We start from the raw sequence: 22,430 nt of genomic DNA, 5'->3' as shown, positions 1-22,430 counted from the left end.
CAGAGAATGGGATAATTAGAATCATATCAATTCAAATATGACCTTTCATTGCAAAAGATGTAACACAACAAAACCCAGAGCACATACTGAAGTACATAGTTTTGAGATGTGTAGTGCTTACCATGGAGTTTTTCCTTTAGCCTCCAGCCAGGGCACTTCATGCTTTGAGTCTTCTTTATGCCTCCAAGCACAAGTAGCTGAAGTAGACAATTCCTTGATCATGCTATAAAGAAGATTTGCGAGGAAGGGAGGCAGAAGATGACAGTCCAGGTAAAAAAAAAAAAAAAAAGTAGATATTAGAAGCACACATCATATGATAAAAACTTAAAAGTAAATTGCTTTGAAATACAGATTTTTACTTTCCTTAACAGTTAAGATACAATAATATTAAATAACTGCTGTCTCAAGTTAGAACTAAAGGTTAAAGGATAGTAATTACTGATTATTTAAAGGGTAGTTGTAATGAACTAAGATAAAAAGACATGTCACATTTCTAAGCCAAATACTATATTTTAAGCTGCAAATGTGACTCCAACCAGGTATTACCAGGAGACTGCACTTGGATTAGAGGCAAAGCTGTGACTTGCAATAAAGTTCTTACAGTAACAGAAAGTCTACAGTGCTTCAGTTCACAGCACAATTTGTGCTCTCCAGATCAGAACACAGATGTTTTTTAATAGGAAGTTTGTATTTCACATGCAGTTAAACACACTTACACATATATTTTAACAAATCCAAGAGCTTTGCAGAGTAAAACACAAAACCAATTCTTCCAGTGTTCTGTAAGTGAAATTTGCACTGCAAGTGACATGACCTTGACATGAAAACATTTAAAACCAATCTAATTATTGTGTATTACATTATAGCACCAAAGTAGAAAATCACATCAGGCTTTCAGAACATGATATTCAGCAAGGGAATAAACCCTATAAATTCAGGAAGAGAACTACTTTGAGTGATTTTCTTTAACCTCTGATTTCAAAGCCAATAATAACAGGATATAAAGCACTTTTATTTAGCTTTTTAAAGCTACAAAATACAAAGGAATATAACACAGCAAGAAAAACTGCTAAGATTATTAGGAAAAATTCCTTCTCTTAAGAGGTTTCTATCAGGTGGTTCAAGGCTTCAAAAGTATTAACTTCAGCTTTGCTGAGTAAAAGTAATTAGTTTCCCTTAAGTCAGCTGATTTCTGGTGTCTTTTCATCCATTGTCATCTCTTGTTATTTAGGACATCGTATAACTAGCCTTGATCGTGTCATGGTGTTAAGAGAATGAAATTCCAATTTAGAAGATGCTTAGTACTTGAAAAAACTTAGAGTGTGTCAACTTGCTTAAAGGTAGATGCCTGCTTTGATGTGTTGCTGTGTCACAGTTGCACCTTCAAAGACTGAAAACTTCCAGAAGTTAAGAGATGACTGCAGCTAGCTAGCAGCTTTGAAAATTAGGTTTGACATCAAGTCCTGCACAAGCACGCTGTCTCCTAGGACTTCTGGGGCCCCTTGCTGGTTAGGAAGCTGGGGTTACAAGGAACCAACCCTTTCCAGAAGGGAATTGTTACTGAAAAAATTCCTGTTCTTTCATCAGCTATCAACATTATCACAATCTCGGCAAGGTCCGTAACCAGCAGTACAACACTGTCTCCTATTGATCTTTGATGGACAGGGCGAGGGAGAACAGGCTGTTGTCAATATGAAACTGAATTGGGGAGTAGGAACAAGGACTGCAGAGTTCTTGAGATGGCAGATGGGAAGAGGAGGTGAGGCTCTGCATATTGCAGATTTTTTGATAGCCAGCCTTTTGCTACAGATAAGGCAGGACTCGCTATCCCTTGCCTGATTTCTCTAGCAGCAAGCATTAAGTAGCACAAAGATAAGGAACCTTCGCCTGGCTGGGGGTTACTATTGATTTGTGAATTCTGATATGTGAACTTTAAAGAAGTTGGAACTTTGACTGTATGGGGCATTCAAGAGTGTGTTCACAGAGCTGCCAAAAGCTTCTCATCTACCTAAGCACTCAGCACCAGCACAGATCTGATGTAAGGCGCCGAAGAACTAGCTTCAAGTTATAAATCTACTTGTGCACTGTGTTGTGCATAGAATATGTCCCCCTCCCCCAGCTGTTTTTTCAGAGCCAGGCAAATTCAGTCTTTCATAATTTCTGAATTGCAAAGTTGATGAACCGTGAGTAGAGGACACTGCTTGTTTTCCAAACCACCCCACTACCTTAGAAATACCGCTTACGATGCTTATTTCTTTTGTGATAGCATGCACAGGCTCGAACCACATTGCCTGTTATATGCAGCTCAAACACAGAAGGTATTGGAGGAACAGCCATAGACTTGCAAGGAACTCCGATAGTCTTGTGTTCCACATCACAAGACCCGAGGTTCCCATCACTAATGATGGAAAGGAAAGGCGTAACCCCTGCCATTTCAGTTTTGGCCCATTTTGGGACCCATCAGCAGGGTCTATAGTTCCTGCATGCCTTCACAAACAGCTTACCTTAGACCATGCAAGTGCAGTAACTGCAGCAATAGATGATTAATATGTCAGCAAAATAGTTCTCTGCCTTCTCTCTAATACCAGATGAAAGACATTTATTACCCTGTCCCTGACGTTACAAAGATGCCAGACTAGGGAATCTAACCTCAGCTGTCCCATATTGTCATTTTAATTAAAGCCATATCCTGTAAAATGCTATATGCTGCTGAAGCCCTGATAAGATCCTATTATCAGAAAGGAGCAAATTTGTGATGCTATCTGGGCCAGCCCATGATTATCTGCCAGAACAAAAGGAAATGTTATTAAACAAACTCCGTTAGATCACTGGGGGACGACAGAGTGAAAACCACACTCCAACGAAATCCCTTATTTCTCTGGGGTCACACTGCAGCATGTAGTCACTGCTCTGTGCTGAAAGCCAGAGCAGAGAGAGCAAGAGGAGTTGCTGGATGCTGTTTCCCTGTGGAAAGTTTTGTTCCTTTCCTGTAATTTATTAGTAGGAGAAATACCAATTTTAATATCAATTAACTCCTGGGAGATGACAGGTTCTTAAGTACATTTTCAAAAGTCTCATTAAAAACCAAAGTGACTGTATTTGTTTTTCTAAATACAGCCATTAGTTTTTAGGACACAAGGAAGAAAGGGTTACAGCATCTCTCTTACCTTTAAGGTTTAACGATCTCCTGTGGAACAGAAGCAGTAGGAGGGAATTGCCACACTGCGGTTTCTATACTTTGACTTTATTCTTTCACTTCTCTGACTCAGCCAAATAAACTGACAGCCCCCTCGAGGTGGTCTGGTCTTTGCACAGCCAGAACAAACACTCAGCAACTCCAAAGGAGGCAGAGCTGTGTCGCAGCCCTGGGTTCCCGCAGGTTTCTTGGTGTCACAGGCACCAAACCCAACCTTTTCTTTTTCAGGTAACTACATCCGTGCATCCACAAGCCATATTTGTTCTTCCAAGCAAGCACAGAACTAATGCAACAGAGCAAGCTGGTGTGCCTACCCCATGCTGAAAAGCCATGCTTCTGTGACTCCACAGCTACTAACAGACAAGTTCTGAATCAGGGAGGGAAAAAACCCATAAAGTGCAGCCTGAGTATCTTTCTGATTTTTAATTACTCTGTCTGTTACTACACGAGTAGCAGGAACAACCCTACCACGCTATTCAGCTAATTAAATATCCTCCTCTGCTGGGGAACCTAAACAAAGAGCTTAAACTACTTTGGGAGTGGTGTTGTCTGGGGTCTGTACAGATGATCACAAACAGCTGAAGCACTCTGGCTTCATTAGTTACCATTCATCAGCTGAGCTGCATTAACTCCCTCACCATGCTCTCTCCCCACAAGAGAAGGCAGTATCTAACACCATCAGGTGGCTTAACGCGCACACACACAGCTGCCTCTACTTAACTACTGCAATGGGTGGAAAGCACCTGTGGACCCTTAAACATAGCTCAGCTGGAGAACAGGAGTTCCCTGCCTTTGTGGAGTTCCTGCATATCCTATCTCCACTTATCCAAAGATAAAGCAACAAACCTCCTTTTTTGGGAACGGAGCTCCTCTTCCTAAACTTATCTTTCCCCTTCTACTAAACTCAATAGTAGTCCAACTAGTAATAAAAGGCTACTAAGAGGGGTTCATTCAGACCCCAAATAATTTTCAAACTGAAGATGCATGAGAGAATACAGTTTCCTGGTCAAATGTTAGATTCAAGGTGTCTGTAGCTTCTCTAAAATGCATTGGTTTATCTCAAAAAAAATCATGAAAGGAAAGTCACTAAAGGAATTTGGCAGCTGATAATGATATTCACAATAAAATAAAGAACAGTAGCAGGTATATTATATAAATTAATCAGAACTTAATGAAGTAGTCTTCAAAAAAATAGTTTTATCTTCCTCATCCATATGTATTTTGATAGGATAACAAATGCTGATACAATTTAAAAGAGGTACGGGTTCTGTTTGATGTTTCCGTATTTCTTTCTGAGTGCAGCAAGCACCGGAGCCCTTCCCTGGCTGGCTTCTCATTGACAGGCGCTGCAGCTGCTCCAGCTACCGATGGAGGAGAGGGAACCGGACAAAGCTGGCCTTCACTGATGGGAGCAAGTGTCCTGAACGCCTGAAAGCACAATACTGAGTGTCTCACAGAACTGAGGTCCTGGGGTTTTGTTTAAGCTAGATCGCAGTTGTAATGCTGGCGTCTGGCTTTGACGTCACCTACGCATAAGTGAAATAGGGGAACCCTTGCTGCTTTGTCCGCTGGATTTGTGCTGGGTCTCCTGCTCAGACCCTGAGGTTTTCTTGACATTTTTTTAAGTTTGTGGAAACAGTTCAAACTAACAAACCCTGAAAGTATTGCTGTTGTCTTGCAGCTGGCCTTGCCAATCCTTACAGCTGAGGCAGCAAAAGGCCCTTTTTGAATCCATGTAATGTGCATTGTGAGAAGAATTCTGAAGTTTTCACGAGTGCTAGACACAAAGACATCAGCATTTGCCTCCTGGTGGTTCAATGACGAGCTGGGAAAGGCTGCTTTTGGATTTCATCCAGGAATATTTGTACCAGGAGTTGTTGGTAGCATTTGTTCTCTATACCATATCTGAGAAGCAACAATCTATTACAATGACCCAATTCTGGTTGCAGAGATGCGGTCATTACTAAAATAAGCTTGCAAGGGGCTGTAGAAGCCTTGCAGCTCTATTTTACTTAAACTGTTTGCCATTCTTCCTAAAATTGATTTTGACCTAAATAGATTTTTTGTTCACAGAGTCTTGGCTCTGGTATCTCTCCTTTTACTGACATATGATGCTATTTGACCCGTTTAACCTTTACTTCTATGTGATCTAAACAGTGCATGCTTTCCAATATCTGTCTTCAGTCATGAATGTTATCTTTTCACATGCATATTTTTCCTACATTATTTGGCTTCAAGTCCCATATGTACAAGTCTAGTTTATTCATTCATCCTAGTTCCTGTCACCAATACATCAGCATTTTGTTCTTAGTGATTGGCTAGGGAAAATAGGAAGAAAAAAAAAGTCTTAAAATTAACTTGTATCACTTGTGTTTTGCAGACACCCTTCTTTTCCAAATCATCTCAAAATATGTGTAATACAATTTGTGAGACAGGGCAGCTGAGCTCACAGCCAGCCAGAAACTTACTAAGTGCCTGGAAAGAATCTCTTTGGTAGGATGCTGGTTGACTGTGGCCAGTGTCAGCTGCATCAGAGAAAGGTGTGCATGTTCCAGACTCCATTTCAACTGTCCATTTTAATTTTTGGTTCCAGTGATTTCTTACAGTAATATTTTGTTTCTTGTGCCCTCGCTTCCAAATTTATATTGTAGACAAAACATAAACAGCCAAAGGAAGTAAATTTTCTAATTTTCTCTTAGCCTGCTCCTAAGTAATATTTAATTTTATTTAATACTAATATTGAAACTGAATTTTTAATAGAGAAATGCCTCTACATTTCAACTAGCCTTGAACACACATTTTTTGTCACAATCTTCAACAAAAGCGTAATATCTAACCAAGCATCAAGCATTTCTGCATATTCAACTTCACTGGCTATGAAAAGGTGAGAATTCTGTATGCTCAGCTCTAAAAACACAGTAAGTCACCTTTAATTCTGAAGCAGTTTTTTAAAAATACACAGCTTCCTCAAACAAAAGAAAGGGAAAGCACAGACAGATAAATTGCAATTGCATACAGTATAATTAGCCAGGATATTCAGAATAATATCTCCTCTTCCAAAAAGTACCAGGGGACCTCAGCAAGTTACACCATCTGCTTTTGCTGCTGCAGTTGGCATGTGTGCACCTGGTTTAGAAAGCTAAGTAAGATAAGGATTTACATGTATATCAGTAAGAACACCTACTGAGAATTGTATTTAAAATGATGGAAATAAAGAGTTAACAGAGAGAAAAGGGCAGGATAATATTTCCTCCCTCTAACTGGCTGACTCCAGGATAGATGCACACACAGGCGGTTACTCGTTTCAGCCAGGATCTCATCCTGTTGAGAGAACTGATCCCCACATTGGATGGCTCATCCATGAAGCTGACATTTCCCCACCGTGGAACATCGTGTCACTAGCACAAGACAGCAGTAAACCGAGCAGCTTGGCAACAACAACAATCTGCCAGCTCTACTCTGAAAATACCAAGACTTTATCCCTTCCCCCTACCGAAGCCAGCAATGCTGTGCTTAGCTCATACAGTGGATTTCCCCAGGTGAAATGCAGATGGACAGAGTACGGTACAAACCATAGGAAGCCTAGGAGATAATTACCCACTGCAAGGACCAGAAGCAGCGCAGATAATTCAAAACTACTTACCAATTCCACTATCAAAAATAAATAAATAAAGCATAAGCTGCTCCAATTCATTACTGTTTATTCATCCTTTGAGTGCACTACACACAGCTGTTAAATGGCCAATAAATTCTCCCCATTGCAGTCAGCAGTCCTCAAATTCAGGAGGACTGCCTTGGCAACTTTTTTGGCAACACCTAACGTCAAGCCGTTTTTGCACAGAGGAACAGAGCAACCGCTGCTTTGGACTGAGCTCAGGACACAATTCATCCCATTTCCTTTTGCCAGGAAAGGTGTCGACCAGACATTTTGCAGCATCCTGGGGAGCTACTTTGGAGTAACCAGAAAACAAGGAAAACTTGCTTGTCATTTATGCCAAGAAATGTGAAGGCTCATAGGCCTTTTAACATGGTTTTATGTGACTGTAAGTGCTCTTATTTAAATATAATGCCTTTAATATCACATATCAGAATCATTTTAGTAAGCATATCCAACATGTCACTGCAAGACGAGTTATTGACAGAAAGCATACTTGAATGGAATTTTAAGGATATATTTGCTGCTTCTCATGAAGACATTTCAGAACTATCAGTTCTCACTGATAGTTCACACTCACTTGCTTACACTCAGGCACACAGAACGCAACAATAGGAACCTATACAGAATCTGTCTTGATAAGAAAAGCAATTAACCACCCTCACTGCATCACCAGCTGAGGTAATGTGTTTACTATAAACAGAAGTATGGCTAAACTTAATGAGAATTCCCTTTGATTTCTCATTTCTTAATTTCTTAAACCAGGAAGGGAGCTCCTCATACAACACGGCTTTCTTCAAGCATCCAAACTGATCTCCATTGCTACAGAGCAGTAGAGAGAAAAGCCAAAGGACAAACTACTTTTTGAAGTAGGTACAAACTTTTTTCTGTTTGTGCAGTGCATAGTTATAGACAGTTATATAGACACACACAATATTACCATCACTGTTATTAACGTTTTTAATGTTGAGGCGAAGAAAGGGGTAAAAGATGTTCCTCTGGCCCCAGCTCTACCACACAGACAAGGCATGAACTCAGGTGAGCCCCTTGATCGCTGTCGCTGTGCCTTTACCTATAAAATGAACGATCATGAGACTATACCCATCATCCTTTGTCTTATCTATTTTAACTACTTGGTAAACATTTTAACTCTAAGTGCATGCAATGAGTAGCGTTGAGGGACCCTACTAAAGCTTTTTTGCATGATTTTAATACAAAAAACCTGATGAAACACCTAAGATTATTGGCAAAGTTGGAATATAGAAAAAGTTAATAAGAAAGGCATATCCATGCATATAATTTCATTGTAACCCTGTGAAAAAATCCCTCTGATAAACATGTTTGAAGCAAGAAAAGAGGTTATGAGAAAACGAGGAATTGAGCATTTTCTTCAGATTTTTAAAAAGATTGGGTAATAAACATTCCACAAACCCAGGGCTCTGGAACAGACAATGTTCCTTAGAAAAAAAGGCTTGCTTTCCATTTCATTTCACCTTTTGAGAACAGTAATAAATGAGTGGGAGAAATGTATTCCAAACCCAAAAAGAAATAAAGGAGCCCAAACCTAAATTTACCAGTGGTAACATTTCAAAAAGTTAATGAATAAAACCCTCCATCATTTCCCAAGGGAAACACATGGCCACAGTTACTGCATCAAAGAATGTTTATGTTTCTACCTGACTGCACCAAGTCTTGTTCTTGAGATGGGAAAACTAAGGAATACCCTTTGAGAACACCCTTTGGGAACACCCTTTAGGGAGTTCCCTTTGCTGCTGATTCCCAGTAACTTCCTGTGAGTTGGAGGGACTGAACACACACGCTGGCAGCAGCGTGTATCTACTGTGTTTATGCACAAGAATCCTACAGCAGACTTATTTACAAGCACTCTAATTTTTCTGCTGCAAACACAAACTCAGACCGCAGCTGCTCCAGCACTGGGAACCTGATGCAGACAGCCTGCCGCCTTCTTTGTCTGTATCACTCCGTCAGTTTGTTCAGAACCCAACCAACAGCACCAGAAATGCTAGCCCTCAGCAGGGCTGTCGGTGTGCTAGCGCTGACATGTTGAACATGGGGATATGACAGCAGTGCGTTTTTAGAACATTTTCATGTCTTCGCTAGCTGAAAAGCCAGCTATCAAAAACACAAGTAAAATGAAACAAATCTTTTTTTCAAAATAAAATGTGGCTGCGGTAATAGAAACGTGCATGCGCACACACACACAAGTTTAAACCATTTTTTTAAAGTGGCATCAATATTAGAACTCTGCGCAGCCTGCCTGTGAAAAACAAATTCTTAGCAATTTTGGCACTTAAAGTGTAGTTGTCACCTAGCTATATACTTCAGAAAACTCTTTTCTGTTTTAATCACCTTTTGTGGTGTTTACAGATCCTGCATAGAAGGATGCCAAGCTGAAGCACCAATGTCCATGTGTGAATCCAGCTGGCACTGATACGGGATGAAGCACAACCAAATTTAAGTATTACCTGTCCTCTGCTTATCTAGAATTAGACATCATTAGGTGTCAACTTAAACACTGTAGAATGAGAGGGGAAATCTCTCACCATTTTTTAGAAAGCTCAGATGCAATTTAGTGTCAAAAAATAAGCTTTTAAATCTAGCTTTTGAATTATTTTAAATATAAAATTCCTCAAAATATCTCTGAGGAGGCTATTCGGGAAGCTAAGAATTTAAGAGCGAGATGCAGAGCACTGCCGTGATTAAAAGGCAAGGAGTAGAAATAAAAGGTCAATTTTCACCGTGACCAAAGGTTAGAAGTCAGATGCTACCAAGTGCACATTTTGTTCAATATATTTATAAATGAACTTTTTGGCAGCCACTCAGAAGAAATGCTGCATGTCAGTCATTGGAGGCTTCTAATCTGGTTCTTCTCATTCTTTCTGTTTACCTAGACATAGATGCGAGCTGGCTTTTAATTGCATTTTATGCTATTTTTTTTTTCCTTTGGTCTGCCTGATTTAAGATTTTAATGAACATTTAGAAGCTCACCACAACATGAAGTCTTGAACTTACCCAAATGAGTGACACAGCTGCTTACAAAATATGTGCATAAACAAAGTCTAATCATGTCTAAAAAGGCAAGCCTGTAAAAAGGAGAGGAAAAGCAGAGAGACTGATTAACAACGCTAAACAATATCAATAGCCAAGATTTAGAAAACATGGGTGAGAAAAAACGGGATAGTTGCACTTGATATTATTACCCCCATGATCAAGAGTCTAGAAGCAGGAACAGATGTTCTGAAAAAGTATCAATTTTATCCACTAATTTAAACGAAACCCTCTCTGGAGGGAAATTACCCAGCTTGCTTGGGCTCTCTGCACCAGTTGGCTATTTAGTGAAGGCGATGACATCCAATTTTCATGAAATCCATCTTGTGACTGCTAAGGCATCTCTTAATCCAAATCGCTGAAAAAAGTGTGATAGTTTTAAAGACAAAACAGAGACCCTTACCCTCATCCGCAGAATAAATAATATGAAAACCCTGGCCCGACTTCTGTCAGAGACCACATTAATTCTTTCTGTTACCTCATCCCAAAATAGCCTAGCGTTCTGGCACTCTCACAACACAGGAGATAAAGCGTGCCCTGCTCATTCACACTCCCAGCAAGCACCATGTGTTTCATTTAAGACTTTTAAATGAATCAGTAAGCCCTTCACTAACAGTAGTTATTCTGGTAAGTTAAGAGAGCACAAATACTAAGCAGGGTTAAACACAGCCATGTGGTGAGCACAGTACCGGTGTCGGTATAAATCAGAGGAGGCTCCACTGACTTCTGTGGAACTAAACGCTCCTTATTTCAGTGTGAAACTAACAAACAAAAATAACAACAAATTCAGACAATGGAAAGCTGTCATCAGTTAGGTTAATGCAAGTCAGGAGTAACTCCTGTGACACTCATCAATGCAACTTTCTGAAGCTTCGCATTTCAGGCAGAATTAGTACCAATTTTCTTTCCAATTGACAGTCACAGATGCAAGGGATTGGGTGGACAGGATCTCAGTTATTTCAGTATAAAATTTGAGATTAAGTCAGATCACATCTTGAGTTCATTACAGTTCACATTTTTCCTGGATAAACATTGGTGCATTTGCTGTTAAGAACCAATACAGACAGTTTATCTTTTTAAGCACAAACACAAACAACTAAATCCAAGTGATCATTCCAGCATAAGTGGTACGTGCCACCTGCAAATTCATCTGTTACTGGTACTGTACATGGAAGGCATGTGAATGATTTTTTTTTACTATTCTCTTAAGCCATACTTTTCTACTGACTCTCAAAGGAAAAGTAGTAGTAGGTAGCCATTTCTAACTGTAAGTCTTTAGAAATGCAAACTGAATCCTTCCTTTAAGCATTCAGTAACTAGTGAGTAGGCTGTCTTTAATTGCTCAGCATCTTATTTTAATAAAGCACAATCATGAGATTATAATGATGTGAGTGAGTATGGGTGTTAATTCCTCACCTACCATCAGACTACATGTTTTGTTGTATGAAAAAGAGATGAATTGCTGAAACCCAAGTATTGCCAAGGTATCAAAATCACAATTCCCTAATAAACTAAACCTTCAGAATTCAAGAATCTATTTAGCTTGAGTTGAAGGATAAGACAAAGTGAAACAGTTGAATGTCATTAAGGAGCAGGACAGGAAATAACTGGCCTAGAGATTTAGCTATCAGGAATTTCAGGTTTTAGTATGTCTGTATATGTTAAATGTATAATGTAACATACGTGTAGCAAAATCTTAAAACTTGATGTGTCAGTACTTTGCTCATCTAATACTGCTTTTTGCACCAGAGCATTTTGTGCAAGAAAGATTCTAATTTTCTATTGAACACAGATGTGATGCTACATGAAGTGATAATGAGAGAGGCATAAAACCAAAGGAGCAAGACCAGCTCACTCTCTACATGTTCTAATGCCCTCCCTTTTCATTCCCTTTCTCTCCAAAAGATTTGATTTCTATCTGTTCCATTCCATTGAAACGAAAACAAAAGAATTAAAAATAACCGTATACACTAGCACATTACCTTGTAGAAATAATTCAATTAAACTTTGATAATAACAGCTTGTTGACATGGTTAGCCACTCAGGGGATCAAGAACTATGCTTTGGAGTGAAGATGTGCATTTTGGGTCATTCTTGCTACAGCAAGGAACTGGTTTTTTTTGCTTTTACACATGAACGCATATAACCCTTTGGGGAATGTTAAACCCTGTCAAAACAAAAGCATGCAGATTTTTAAGAAACAGTTGTGTGAGCAAGTAGGACAAAATTTATAAAGAATAAGCATAAGAAAATTCAGTTTGTGTTATAAAACGGAGTCAGAAAGAAGTAATGGATTTTGCAGTATTTTTAATGTGTATATATACACATATACATGCATATTTACTTGTTTCTTGTTCATAACATATGTATGGGTGCACTCATAGGAACTGAAGTCATAATTCTCCCTATGATTACTGTAATGCTGCTGCAGAAAGCCAGCAGCAAAAGATAATCCTTACTACATCATCCAAATTCCTCGAGCCCAGATCTCCTTAGAAGCTGGATCATACCCCAGTTACACACTCATTTTTTTCCTTCGTCTTCTTACAATACATCCTGCTTTATCTGTTTCCTTCGGTCTCTTTCCATCTCTTTAATTTGTGTTTATGAGAAGTAAGCAAGCTTTTAAAGGCTTTAAAAAGTTAGGCGTCATGCTTTTTAAAGTATTTCTGTTCTGTGCCTCTGATCAAAAACTTTTTCCAAGGGCCAGCCCAGTCGAGCAATATGCATTACCCGACCTTTCACGTGCATACCTAAGGCACCCTGATCTAGGGGAACAAGCAGCAAGCTGGGTACCAAGAAACTCCTGTTAATAACCCAGCACTGTTGCTCAGGTAGCAGATCACAGCATCCTGTCTAGGGTGCAATTTTACTCTTGAATGCACAGATAGTGAAAGGGAACTGCAAGCTGTAAAGTCTGGGGTTCGGAGGAAAGTAGAAACCTGAAGGTTTTTTCATTTTCTTTCTTGCCTTGCCTCTATTCCTCCTGCCGCCTGTTTTTTTTAGCATGGATATGACACAGCAGGAGATTTATCCAGCCTACCCCCCTGTTCATGGTATTTTAACCCTTCCATGGTGCTACTTTAAAATAATCGAGTGTTGCTCAGGTCCCCTGGGCAGAATCCTTCCAGTGCAGGAAGGATGCTGCACACATGGGAAAATGCTTACAAATGGCACCATAAATCCAACACAGAAGCTCAGGGCTGATGGCTGGGAAGGCTCAGCTCACCTCTAGGCTTGGGCAATGTCTAAGGAAAAGAAATCAGAATTTCACTTTGGAACTCAGCGATGTAATATTTCCAAGTCCAGTTTTAGGTCCCTAAATTAATAGTTACACAGGAATGAATCATACAGCCAGCACATTGACAATTACTAAAGGTAGTATCGGTTAGGAACATTAGAAGAGAAAGGGTTTTTTTCCTAACCAGTGTTCTCAAAGGAACAAATCAGTTTCCTATTCCATTCCTCTGACACACACACACACAAAAACCTCCCTAAGGGTGTAAATACAGTGAAGAAAGCAAAACAAAAGAAATAAAGTCCAAGCACTGCCCTCCACATCCATCCCAGCTGACCCTTCAACTGATGCCTGCACTTCCCACTGCACTTACTTTATCTGTGAGTTCTTGTACGTGCTGACTCCCACCCTGTTCACTAAAACAGGCATGAATAAATATTCCACATAAAACAACACAGCATGATCAAGGGAGTTATAAAGTGGTTTTTGTTTGACATCTTCAAATTAAATAAAGAAAAATAAAACCAAAGAGACTTCACACAAACTATCCAAGCATCTTTCATTAGTAAACTGCAATGACTTCTGGCAAAACTTAATCTTACAGCAGTGTGTGCTGGGCAAGGTGATCTGCGTAATGAAGTGCTGCTGGCCAATTTGTTTGTCAGAGGCAGTTGGCTATAAAAGTGCTATGTTACTTTCCACTGCCTTTTATTTTGGTACATTTGCTTCCCATTTATAAATAGTATAGTGAAAACAAATTTTTTGCCCGGTTACTCTACCACCACCAACACTCTGGCACCACAGCAAAACACATGTTCATAACCAGGCTGCTGTTTGAGGTGTCTACATTAAAAAGCTCACACTGGAAGGATTCATCCCCCCTAATGTGAGGCGCACCTATGGCACAGAGCAGCACATGGGCTGCTCCTAGAGAGCACCATTTCCACAGGGGGCTGGGGTGTCCCACGCTCATGCTCTCTGCCAGAGAGCAATATAATCCTCATTTCCAGTGGCTGGAAAGGTCTGATCTCCCGATGACTCTGCAGTCATAGAGGTAACAACTGTGTGCTCATCCCCAGTAGCGTTCCCCTCTGCTCAAACCTGAGATATGTTGGCAGGGTAAATAAGGAATTTTGGATGGAGAGAGAAGACGGGGGATTTGTAGCACTGCTACTTGCTCTGGGTTCACAGCAGAGATTAATACAGTCTATGTTTTTTAGAGCTGCCTATTTGGAGTCATTAACTATGCCTGACTTCCTGCAGACACATTCTCCAAAACTAAATGAGATGATACATATTTCCCTATCATGATGGGGTGTCAATACGGTAAAGTTCCATGATGTGGTTTCTGATAGCAGACAAGCTTATTCATAAATTTTTCAGCAGCTATCATCAAAATTAAAACCAGTGTGGAATAATTTCAGAGAAGCATGAGAACTTGGGGTTTTTTTCCTGGATAGTATAAAGCAGAATTGCCATAGGAGATACTTCTGACATCAGCAGGCATTTTAATTGTCATGAGTGTCTGTGGCATATTAAAAATATTATATGAGAATGCTAATGCTTAACAGACTGCAAAAGACATTTTTCCCAGGGTTTTATAACTCTGGATTGTAAATTAAAACCATCACAGGAGGTAACATGCAATAAACCCATGAAGACACGTGCATATCATATAGAGTCGGTGATGGGCCAAGGACTTGTTCCTCACATATCACGAACAGTTACATTTTCCAAAAGTTAATTTTCTTCATAGAAAGCAGGAAAATTGTGTCTTTTGGGGATGCTCTGAATATTTCAGCTTCTTACCTATTAGCTCTGTCAAACGAGACATTTACTGGCAAACAGATATTGCGATGGGGACATGGTCAGAGGTGCCTGTGCCTCAGCTCTGTTACAGTCCCACCACCAAGAATCCCTTCCCACCAAGACAAGGGGCAGAGGCGGGTTGGTATATACCTGGTATATACTGCTGGGTAGGAGTCAGACCAGCACTGAGCAGCATCCTGGGTCATGCCATCCGTACACAGACTGCGGTCAGAGACCACTATGCAACTACTGGAACTTGACAGTCAACATCAAAGCAACGGGTCCTGGCTAAAAGCAATAAAGGTTTATCACCTTCCCGGCTTCTTTCAGATGTGCCATAACTGCACAGACAAGCTCTGAAGAGCAATATCATCATATCACCAATTTAGAAATCTCTGTCTAATTTTAATTTAGCAGGACAGAAAGGCTTGAAATTTCATAGTGAAAAACACTTGAAAAGATCAAGTGCTTAAAATCCCTTAGTGAACACATCCATTTACTAAGAAAAAACCCCAAATATTCAGAATACATAACCCAACAAAGAATCTACATCAGTTGGACATTCTACCTATTACAGAACAGAGGAATCTTACAGTTAAATTCCTTTTGGCTTGTACAGCTTTGCCTCTATAACTTTTAAACCCCTGAAAGAACATAAAGTTAAAATTTTAATGGTATTTCAGCAGAACCTCTTTGAATTTTGTATTAGATCTCAATTTAGCCTCCAGTAAAGCCTTTAGAAAAAAAAAAATCTGATGCTTAAAAATGTAATAATCATACAGGAACCTTCCAAAGTCAGCATCAAATAGAATAAAATATATTTTATTAATGATACAATTCACAAAATTACTAGTCCTGCCACTCTCTGCCCACAAGAGATACTTCCTCTGCTGTATTATATTGCATATACATTAGCTACTGGTGTTTGTTCTGTATGATTTAACCTCCTGATTGCTTTGAATGCTTAATGAACTAGGCAGCTTTCACTAATGATTAAAGAGACATTGTCCATAATAAGGACGTTCTAGTCAGGAGTCTCCCCTGTAAAGTCAGTAAGAGATCACTCTTCATTAGGTCAGCTTCAGTCTAGATTAACACAGATCCAAAGACTAAAACCAGAGAGAGAACTGGAAAGACGCCCGAGTTCAGCTGAACCTGTTGATGCGCAGAAGAGCGGGCGACACCTGCTACTGAACTGCAGTGCTGGCTTGGGCCCCGTCATGTAAACATTTAATGACAATGTTTTATAAAGGCCAACTGACTGACATATCTAAAATAGGGGTTTAATGGTTTATGGAAATGTATAAAGCAATAAATAAGTACGTTGTATTGTATCTTCACTCATCAACATACTCTTTTACCAGGGATTCTTCTTGCAAGTAGCAGCACTAGAGAGCCCTGTAAGAACAACTCACATTGATGATGAAATATTAGGCCCTTTTATAAATATGTTTTATAGAAAATCGCATATTGCAGAATATGGCTGATACTCTTTACTTGCCAAAGAGCTCTCGAGTTACTAAGCAGTGATGTCTGCCTTTTGTCTGGCCTCTGACAGGGGAACAGAGCCTTCCCAAGCTGGGTTGTTTTCCTAGTTAAATGTATCTTGGGTTCTACTCCACTTCAGCAGAACTGACTTACTCTATATTGGATGCTGTCCATGCTGAGATTTATCATTTAATTATAACAAGGAACACTGAGTAAATCCCAGTTGCTTGGGGAAATTACTTAACAGAAATGTGGGATTCTCAATAAAACACTGGGAACTTATTGCTTAGACATCATCTCAAGGTCTCCCCCCTCCTTCTTCAGCTTTCTGTTTTCCCAGCAGAAGACAGGCAACTAATTATGAGGAGCATAATACATTCCAGAGGAAGTCTGAGAAACATGCTAGGAACAGACAAAGGGCAAAGGCGTTAGAAAGCTTTCTAACATCTTCAGATTATGAGAAAAGGAGATTATTTGCTACCTTTTGCCGGTAATTCTTTCTTTACTTATATCACCTGTTACTTGTGTAAATTGTTTTGACAGGCCTCTGCCACACTAGATCACTCGAAATAGCAGCACGAAGTATTTAGAATAGATTTACCGTTCTGCGTGCCTTCTGCACCTCTGAAAAATAACTGTGCCACTGTCCTGAAGAGGTAACATTTAACACATTAATTGCTGTAAGGGATGACACAGGATGTCACAATGTAAAATGCAAAACACTTTCAGATACACTCCGTTTGCTTTCAGGCATTCTCTTTTATCTGTGGGAAAGGACTCAGAACCTAACAGATTATTGTTTCTATCCTGAAACCCCCAATATGTAAGGAAGACAAGAACTCTTGTCAAATTTTGGATAGTAACAACTAACCACATCATGTTCCTCAGGGTTTCTAAGGGTAAAACTGAGGCAACTTCGGTCTATGAAGTTCTGAAGAGCAGAAAACTGCAAAAACAAAGACTGAGTTTTAAAAAGCATGAAAGTAATCAACTGCCCAACAGAATGAAATATTCTGTTTCCCCCAAGGTTCACCACAAGTCAGAAAGACACAGTGTTATCATGGGAGTGATTCTGAGCAGTTCCTGACTGTTGCATATCCTGGTTATGGTATGCCTAACAGCCTGCAAACATTCTCCGTGCATGATTAGGGCAAACAAACAGAAAAAAAATTAGAAAAGAAAAGGACAGATTTACAAACATTTACGCACTGAATGTCAAATTTGAAAGAATAAGGAAGTCTTTTCTTTCCCCCATGAATACTTACAAAGCAGCAATTACATGCAATTGCAGTTTGTAATATCTCTTCTATTGTCTGTTTTTTCAGGCATCCCTTCCTATGGGTTTGCAAACGGTGCTACAAAAAAAAGTTAAGGAGCTATAAAGTATGAGAATAATTTATCACAGAAAATATGCCAAAAACACAATTAAGAGAATTGGTTGTTAATTTAAAGCATGACTGCAACCGGGTCAATACAAGAGATTGCAGTTAAATATTCACCCCTAGTTTCCACATCTCACAGCTGCAGAGTCAAGGGACCTGTACAGTTAAAAGCATCATCCAATAGACCGGAATCGTAGATTCTTCCAATAATTTACTTTGGAGGGACCTCTGGAGGTCACCTTGTTCAATCGCCTGCTCAAAACAGGACCAGAACATGAGGTTTATGGTCCTTATAAGCGGTGATCATCTAAAAATTAGGCTGATTGCACATTTTGACCTCAAGATAGAATAGTTTGGAGGAGTTTATATCTCTTACTCTTGTAGCTTCCAATATCAAAGAAGAAATCAGAGTTCATTGTTGAAAAGTGAATGGCTCTTCTGAGAACTGCAGTCACTGGGTGTATATAAGAAACAGCAAAAATTTCTCTATTTCTCTCTCCAGCAAATGGACAAGAATATAGGGTTAAGAAAAGGAAGGGAAGATAGGGATATAGGGGAGAAGAAAATAATTTAAAATCCTCTAAAGCAAGCTAGTACTTCATGCTGCTAGAGCAGAGGGGCATCAAGGCACAGAACAGTCAGTCTCAAATTGGAAAGACCAAGCAGACTTAATGCATTCATATTCCACATGTGCTCTCTGCATGCTTCTCACTTTATCAGTAAGGTCTCTGTGAAAGGCAAGGCCACATGTTGGTAAGTCTGAGAGTATCTTCTATTAGTTAGGGCTGCAGCAACACTTCAAAGCAACTGGGGTGCTTGATGATTAAGTAGGTTTGGCTGAAGAAATCATAGTCCTTTCAACTTTATTGTGATAACGTAATTTAGCTCAAGAAAGATCTCTGGTGAAAGCCTTACAGTAAATAGGAGGCAATTCACAAATACAACTCATTTACCATCAAACACATGCCTCAGTGGACAATGTTCTTGCTTGCTTGAAATCCTGCTTGTTAGAAGTACTCCCTTGTGTAGTGATACCTTTACGTGCTTTGCTAAGCCTTATATAATGCATTTATTCTTTTGGAAAAGAGATAAAAATCAGCGGGTAGAATAAACAGTCCAGCCTAACTGCCAGAGATTTACCTTACTTTACTTTTAGTTGACCAAGAAGTGACTTTCAGACAAGACGACACATGGAACAGGTGAACTTGCATTCCATCTCTGGCTTTGTCTTACTGCAAAGTAAATCAGAAATTCAAGTCATATTCAGGAAAACTTCATTGACTCCAATTACAAACTTGCAATGTTAAACACAGCTCTCATAAGCCGCCTTGCGTGTGGCAGACCCTAATCCTTCATTCAGGGAAGCTCTGCAAGGTCAAAGGCATAGATGAGATTACAAGGTCAGCGCTCTTGGCGCGCTCAATCTGAAAGACAGTCAATTTGAAGCAGATGGTTCTGTGTAAAGACCAGGCAAGATAAAGGGCACTATTGGAATATAAATGCTTATTGTTATTCAAGTAAACAGATGGATAGGTCTTTGCTGGATCAGGGCCACTTGTAAAACATTTTGGAATTATATAGTTGTAAAGCCTGGATTTTTGATGATAGAATGAAACACTAAATACCTGTTAGAGTGATAGAGCTAAAAGGAAATGTTCTTCTTCACACAGGTTATTAAATAACAAAGATGTTAGTAATGAAGAAAAAAAGAATACTTATTGTACTGGAAGGAAGAGTGTTTTGCAAGAAATTACAAGTTCAATTCCATTTTGGTCCTTGATGGCCCATGCAGTTTGCCGTCCGGTACAACTTCTACATGCGAAGTGTCATGATCCTCATCCAGGCACTTGTCAGAAAGGAGTTTGACAAGTTCCTTTTCTTTCCAGAATGTTATTCTGATTTTCACACTTAATTCATTGCTCACGGTGTCTACTAGAGAAGATTTAACACACACAAGTGTGAAATTGTGCTGCTATTTAAATAGAAGGAAGAAACCTAAACCTAGCATGGAAAGCATTGACTATTTATTAGCTGACATAATCCACCATTAATACAATGTCACTTTAATTGAGTTATTTTTCCTCTTCCTTTAAAGGAGAGCAAAAGCGATCCATATTTGGATGAATTGAAGCAATTCTCCTCTGTGAGAATAACTCCACTCAACTGTAACTGCAGTTGTGGAATTTTAAGTGGGAAATAGAGATCTCACATAAATTTCCCTCAATATAGTCAGACACCATCTTAGATAATTAGGACTAAGACATGGGCCGTACTATTTTCAAAGACACAGAAGGCTGAGTTACACATTTTAGCTAGAATTAAATTTGAACATAAATGTAATGTAAAAATGTTTTAGACTGACAGATCTTAGATGTTCAGTCACATAATGAGCCCCTTTTTTTTTGCAGATTTGCTACCAGACATTTTAAAAGCTAGTAAATTCAACTGTTTGTAGCTGACCTGGAAAGTCTTGTGCTTTTAAACAGTTTCCCATCACATATCGATTATTAAAAGTATTACATATTTATCATTCAATAAAGTTTCCATTCAGCTAAATCATAAATCCCACCCATTGATCCTCTTTAAGAATTAAACCACTAGTATGTGTACCTACAGGACTAGAGCAAAAATGATGAAAAATAACAAAGGGGCTTAATTAGGCATGATTGTGCCTGTAGCTCAATAAAAATGCACAAGCAAGGAGCAAATATCATTACGGGCTTTTCTCTTCACAATTTCCTTTCCGTAAAAAATACTGGTAACCTAGGCCCTGTGTGGGCTTATTAGAGTAAGTGGTTAAAGTAACACGCTACATTTCTTTAGAGGACTCCTGCACCTGATTATAGGGCACTGGGTTGTTTATAAAGATGTTCATGTGTGTGGGCAGTTGAAGCTTCGAATTTCAAAGGAAAATGTAAGAGATGGGGTACAAAAGGACTGACAATAAACGATTGACTTGTGTTTAGTGAAATAACTATGCTTAACTCTATTACTTTTTAATCTGTAAAAGGTTTTAAACTGTTTTATGACTGTATCAGTTTCTATCCAAGGTATTTACATGGCCTCATTACCATAGTAATCTGCATACCTAGAGTCTTTAATGTATTTATGTTCACATGCTGAGAGAGAGAAGTGCTATTATCACTCAAAATTCTCACGCAGAGATTGAATTATTTCTTTCAGACAAAAGAGGGAAACTACAGCACAGTAGGATGCTGAGACCATGAGATCAAGGTGCCAGGTTTCAATCCCTTTGTGGGTCTGGAAAGGAGAAATGAGAGAGGAAGAGGTCAAGCAGAGCTACACTGAAGTGTTCTCAGTGTGTTCACCAACACTTGACATTTATGGTAAAGCTGTAAAAAAACCCCCTCAGATTATTTGACTTTGCTTGCTGTCTATGACCAGTGGACTGCACTGCCTCACATACAGTATGATTTAATCCAGTCAGCAAACACCAGCTCTGCAGCCTACCTGGTCATCAGCTGTTTCACACCATCTTTAGAGAGCAAACTACGAGTGGAAAACATCTTGTCCTGGTCCATATAGTTAAGATTTTCCAGCCCTATCCCTTTTCCTTTACAAGAAGTATTTTGAGAAATGCTGAAAGCTCAAAAAGGAATCTCTGGCTGGCTGACTATCTTAGAAATTAATACAGGGAGAGATTTCACAGAGTTATTTTTTTTTTTCCAACTCCCTTAAAGATTAATGTCTACAGTCTCTTATCCCTAGGTACATTCAGTATAATTCATTTATATATTTATAAAATACCCATCCTTTTGAGAGTGTTTGCTGCTAGAAAGAATGTAAGTTAAATGTAAGTTGGATTTAAACAGCCTCTTTCACATTCAAGGTGCTCTTATCCACTTTACAGTAATGGATTCGGTGCCATCAGCATGAGGCATATACATGCAAACAAGCAAAGCACATAGTCACAGACAGCTTTGCACGAAGTCGTGAGCTCTAGATAACTCCTGTAATTGGAGGCAAAATACAGGAGAGGCCACAGTACTGTAATCTCTATAAGGACTATTACATTGATAAATCCTTGGGGTGCAATCAACAGCAAAGGGCTTCTTCCAGTTCTTTACATTTGGGTACACTCCTCAGAAGAAGCATCTTCCATTGTTGATGGAACTGGGAAATTAAGAGCTGCCTTCGTGTCCTGAACCTGTCACAGATCTGTGGTGTGAACTTGGGCATTTCACCTTATCTCCATTCCTCATTCAGGAAGTTCCTATTTCATTTCAAAAGAATACTTTTCCTCCAGGACTCTTGAAAACAGTTAATCAGTTCCATTCTTAGAGCATCATCCAGTTTTCCTCTTATCTCATGTCTGTATCCAACTGTTGTCAGCTGGCTTATACTTACTGTAAGCTCTTTTGAGGTTAAAACCACACTTTGGTTCTGAGTTTGCAGTAATTTCGTTGAGCAAAGAAACTCTTAGGCTGAATGAAAATCCATAAAATATACGTCTTAGGAAGTATCACAAATTACAACACCACGGCCAAGATTTAACGAGCATCTGAAGACAACAAATCTTGGCTCCAGACCTGAGCTAAAGTAATTCGTTATAAACAACATTCAGTGGTGTTG

The 22,430-nt window shown here is 39.3% G+C and overlaps 1 protein-coding gene across 2 annotated transcripts in view; it reads right to left on the bottom strand.

Annotated features, from left to right (window-relative positions):
* The window catches only part of UNC5D (unc-5 netrin receptor D), a 214,927-nt gene extending 192,497 nt beyond the window's left edge, over positions 1 to 22,430 (bottom strand). For both annotated transcript variants that reach the window (XM_080370205.1, XM_080370206.1), the window contains exon 1: positions 1 to 22,430. This exon is cut by the window's left edge and continues 13,055 nt beyond it. The gene's annotated coding sequence lies outside the window, so the exon portion shown is untranslated.

Source organism: Falco punctatus (assembly GCF_963210335.1).
Source record: "Falco punctatus genome assembly, chromosome: 20".
Taxonomy (NCBI): domain Eukaryota; kingdom Metazoa; phylum Chordata; class Aves; order Falconiformes; family Falconidae; genus Falco; species Falco punctatus.
This window is presented reverse-complemented; position numbering and strand designations above follow the sequence as displayed.